This window comes from Schistocerca serialis, chromosome 2 (assembly GCF_023864345.2).
Source record: "Schistocerca serialis cubense isolate TAMUIC-IGC-003099 chromosome 2, iqSchSeri2.2, whole genome shotgun sequence".
Classification (NCBI taxonomy): domain Eukaryota; kingdom Metazoa; phylum Arthropoda; class Insecta; order Orthoptera; family Acrididae; genus Schistocerca; species Schistocerca serialis.
In genome coordinates, this window is record NC_064639.1 from 728,323,178 (window position 1) to 728,328,889 (window position 5,712).

Genomic DNA, 5,712 nt, shown 5'->3' on the forward strand with positions numbered 1-5,712 from the left:
GGCCGACTACCTTCCCTGTCCTTCCCTAATCCGATGAGATGGATGACCTCGCTGTCTGGTATCTTCCCCCAAACAACCCCCCCTCCAGCTTCTCCAGCCCTATTACACGGCCTCATTCGAGATCGGTGAGGTGTTGATAGTGGCGTCTTCACCGACTTAAAGGCATTCTTGACTAAGACCAACTCACTACTTCCAAACTCACAGATAACTAACGCCCAGGTCCGTTTCAGCATGTATTTAGACCAAAAGTTGCCATGAATCCTCATAGTGGCACTGCATGTACCACTCTTATGCTACTGGCGCGAAATTTGAATAGATGTCATCATGCAGATGTAGAAACACGTCCAACAACTTTTGTTCATCTCGCATAACATCTTCTTGGCGCTGACATTTTTTCCGTCGATATATTACCTTCGTATTTTTCCAAAAGAAGTGAAATTCTCCCAATGATCACTCTGTGGGCATTATATTTTTAACGAGCCAACGACCCCGCCGCATTGGTTCCCGTCAGATCACCGAAGTTAAGCGCTGTCGGGCTGGGCTAACACTTGGATGAATGATCATCCGGTTGTAGTGTAACGACGTAAGTTTCTTATAAATGATTTTCTTTCGACATATGACCATGTGTAGACTTCGTCACCTACGTCAGCTACAACCCACTTCAAAATTATTTATATTCTTTTTAAATTGTCTCAGAATGATTCTTGAACGAAACTGTAAAACATCATTTGAGTCGTATGCGCAGAATTACGTCACTCGGGCCAATTGGTTTTCGTAAACTTTTTCAATTTTAGATGTCGTTTGTTTCTCCTCAGAAATTATATTGATACACGTTATCTGATTTCATCGATATTAGAACCACATTGAATAAACTTTTGAGATTAAAAAGTCGCGATGAACGCTGTCAGAATTCAATAATCTTGTCAAATATATTATTAATTCATTCACATAATTCTTCATAAATAAATCCTCGGAACACGTATTTCAACTTTAGTAGCATCCACTAGTTTATTATCTTCCTACATACAGACGTGAACCTCAGCCTTGACAAGATAGGACTAACCATTTACAATATGACTAACTTTCTATGTCGTCATTGTTGTACAAAACATTAAAAAATCACAATTTTTTCAATTTTTAGAAGCACGACGCAACAACTCGGTCTCAGGATCTTCTGTTGCTCCTTGGCTGTCGACCCGTGACGTATAGCGGCCAGCAATTTTCTCTCTGGTCCCGGCAACGAAGATGCTGTCTCCGTTCGTTGCGCCGCCCTCTCCGTACATGAAACATAACAAATAAATACAAACTTTAGACAATTCACAACCATTACAAATATTACAAAATATACATAAACAAAACTAAATTAAACCTATATTCACCTGCAAACTGGGCTGACACTGCTGGAGGGGTGACGCTTCAATTTCGCGTCCCACTACACGGTCTGACAAGCGCTCTTGGCAGGCAGGATGCACTCACCCCTTGTGAGGCAAACTGAGGAGCTACTTGATTGAGAAGAAGTGTCTCCGGTCTCGGAAACTGACATACGGCCAGGAGAGCGGTCTGCCCACCACATGCCCCTCAAAGCATATATTGATTGGCAGAGTTAACTTTACAAGATGTACTGCCCTTGCACTTACAAATTCATTGTATATCATGACGCAGCTCATCTGATAGAGCTACAGCCCAGAAGTAAACACATGGAAAATTGAGAGATAGTCTGTTGTTACAACAAAGCAGAAAAGTAAAATCTTAAGTACTTGTATTTCTTTTGTTAGCTACGTGACTAGGTCGTTGGTGTTGTTTGTGGATAGGAATGGCACTCCCTTTATCGTACGCCGTAGCATACTATCAACGTTCCACAATCTTATATCTAATATCTGTAGTATAATGCAATATGGCACAAAACCTACAGTCTCGGCAGAAGATCACTTGGAGGTTGCAGCATGATGGTTCAAATGGCTCTGAGCACTATGGGACTTAACTTCTGAGGTCATCAGTCCCCTAGAACATAGAACTATTTAAACATAACTAACCTAAGGATATTACACACATCCATGCCCGAGGCAGGATTCGAACCTGCGACCGTAGCGGTCGCGCGGTGCCAGACTGTAGCGCCTAGAACCGCTCGGCCACTCCGGCCGGCATTGCACCATGACATTTTGATGAGGTGGCACTGGATCACTCATTTCGGAACGACATCGTGAATTGTTGCTGGCCTTTCAAGGGCTAATTATACGTAATAGCATGAAATTCATTTCTGCGATTGGCTAAAACACTTGGCAGAAAGTTACTTGTATCAGCAGAAGGGAGTTGGCTGGAGGCATCCAGAGCATATGGACATGCATAGTCAGCTATGGATTAATAATGATAAAACGTTATGTTTAATGTTGACTGTTCTGTGATAAAAGAACCACAGGGACAGAAAAGGCTCATTACTGCCAAGTAATCAAGGATATACTCCAATGACCACAATTAGAGCTCCACTTATATACGTGGCCGTGACATTGCGCTTCCACTGCAGCGAAGGGACATATTTAGAAGAAGCAAAGAGAGTGGTTTACTTAACACGATAGCGAGATATGAGGCACGTACATATATCCAAGGATAATCCTCGCTTGTACGAGTACTTTGTTACTACCAGTAACTGGGGCAAATGGAGAGTTGTAAAAGCCTTGAGTCGATCTCCCCTCTCCTGTATCACTGTCTCTCCAAATTATCGAACCGTATATAGCCTTCTTCACTACTATAATGGTGTGAAGGACGGTGGGTTTCGTACCACCAACTGCCCAGATCAGTTAGCAATAACAGTAAGACGCTTACACAAATGTTGATGGTGACGCCTTGGTGGCGTGCGTTGATCCCCAGGCAGCAGCTGTTACCTCAGCATGGTACATTGCAATGTGTTTGTCTGTGGCAGCATGAGGACAATGGGGAGGAGTGCTACTTCAACTGGTCAGCAGCGACTGTTGCAAACTTGAGACGCAACACTGACGTCAGGTGCCCGGCATGTGGTAGCCGCACCTGCTGGACAGCCGGCCACTCTGTTGGTCCGTGAGGAAAATCCCAGGCTGGTGCACAGATACCAAGCGTTGGAGCCCATGGAGACGCTCAGAGATTGGATGAAGCCATCCTGGACGTGGTCTCCTCTTGGTAGGCCCAGCAGCAGTCCCAGACTCATGATGTTTAGTAGCGGCTCACAGATATGCAACTAGCAGAAGATGCGATTATGCATAGGCGAAGGTATTTGGCCATCATGGGACTAACAGCTGGAGTACATCTCGACGTCGACAATATTCAAAGAGAAAGTGGTGCTAAGATCTGAGTGGTGAGTATTTATAATGGTTCTTCCCAGCCTTGTAGTCAATGGGCCCCATCCGCGGTTACGTAGGTGACCATGGTAGTGCAGCATTATTCAACAGTATGAGGAAATTTATCTCATCATTGCGGCAGACCAGGGTCTTGCACCATGCTGGGTCAGCAATATTTTAGACCCGGCAGCAAGATTTCATAGACAGCTATGGTGCTCCACTTGCCACAGCCTAGTTTTTAAGTCTGAATGGAGTTGTGTTATCACAACACTTTCGTTGCGTTACCCTTATCTATTTGAATCTGGTAACAACTTCCTCTCTTCTCTCCCCACAGAGACATAGGATATTCCGCAATTCCCATAAACTTGACACTTCATGTTTCTTTCCTACAACGACTATCGTCCCTGACATCTGCCCAACTTTGTCATAACCAGCATTTTAGATCGTACAGAATATATTTCCTCTACATATCAGGGCTTCTCCTCTTTACTTTCCTCTCGAACAGCTTACTTATTGGTCCTCTCTTCTTTGTCCTTCCTTAAATATTCGAGGGAAAATTAAATAAGTTACCACTAATTTCGTTCTTAAAATCAATCGGTTCATCACACTCCCTGACAAACCTCAAAACCTAGATCTACCAGCATCTTCGACAATGGAAAACAACAGTGGTTGGACATTGATCTTATCTTAAGTAATCACAGTAAAGAAATCCACATTTCCTCTTTGTAAAAGTACGCTTTTAAATTTCATTGTTATGTTAATTCACAAAAAATAGCTAATGAGATACTGCTTTAGTGTTGTTAAACCATTTTCATACGCTTTAATTCTCTTTGGTTGAACCCTAGATAAGATAGATAATATCTCTTGTAGCCCACGTCTCATCTCTGTGGGCCTGGGACTGCGAAATGGCAGCAGACGACAAAAAAGTACTGTCATTCGTTTGTTAGTAATCTCTGTAGGTCCACCTACAAATATCTCAATTAATTAGCTAAATTATTCTAAATAATTACTCAATTTGTGAAGATACATTTGTAATTTAAAGGGAAAAATTTAGTGTATTAAATACAATCTTTCAAGAGAATAATGTTGTAGTAATGGTGCTTAACTTAAAGAAAGAACAGTTGCGTAATCTTTAGTCTGCTTTTTAAAAGTGACTAAATATAGGGCCCTTAATGTTCCGTTGACGATTAAAAATAAGGAGATTCCCAAGCTGTTTTTTAATATATTAAGGTATTTTAATTTTCTCGTACAAATTAATATTTTGGTTTTGTAAAAGAAATAAGCTACGTCTGTGAGTAGCAACAGTAAATCCAAATTGATAACCAAATGTTTCTTTCCATTTCATTTTTAAGGCGTCACTCTTTCAAGTGATATGATGATGGCCATTTTTTCCTATCTTGTGCTGATATTTTCATTTCTACATAACTACTGCAACCATCATCCTCTAGCTTCTGTTTTTTGTTCCAGTTTTTTGACAAGCTCTATTATTTTCCCATTTACCGCTCCTTAGCGTAAGCTAACTATTTTCAGATGCCGTAACATATGTCAATAAACTCTTGCTTCTTTTGAAATGAGTCTCCCATAGTTCTTTTCCTTGTCTTGTCTCGTAAGTAACACTTCATTTCGTACCTTATGCGTCCAGTTAATTTGAAGCTTTCTTCGATCACACCACATTTAAAAACTCTGAACTTCTGACCTCTTCTCCGGATTTACAATAGTCTTTACTCCAGACATACATTTTCAGGAATTTTTTCGTCGGTTCCATATCAACATTATATGCGAATAGAATAAATGGTATGATGTTCCTTAAAAATGTGATCATTTCGTTACAGAAAATTTGTCACCATTTGACTGCAGCGTACTACTTTTACCATATAGCTATATTATAGCTGGTTTCTAGGCAAAATTTGAAATTACGAAGAAAACTGGTTTGAAATAACGAATGTATGGTTCAGCGGTCGTATTGCAGTGAGGCAGTAGAGGTGGTTTCGCAATTAGTATTTGAACTATTTAACATTCATAGTCTATTTGAGCGTGTCCAAATTGTAATTATCTCACTCGATATGGATAGTTTAGTTGTTGCTCTAATACAAAACATCAAAGAACTGTCATTTCAAGTGGATAATTATCTCCATTGTTTCCTTCATAACTGTTGTATTCAAAATGTAAATTATGGTTACCAGTAGTTGCCACATTAGGCGTTGCAGGTTCTTAAAAGGCGAAATAAAACTCATTTTATTTCGCGATGAAACGATTAATCCCAAGATCGCTATTCATCTCCGTTCTGTTGGATGTCCGCATGATTGACAGGCAGAGATAGTGTGTCAGTGGCTCTGGCATGGTAGGTTTGTATTTCGAGATAATCTGATTCAGCGTATACACGTTATCTGACCGGAACCAAAGG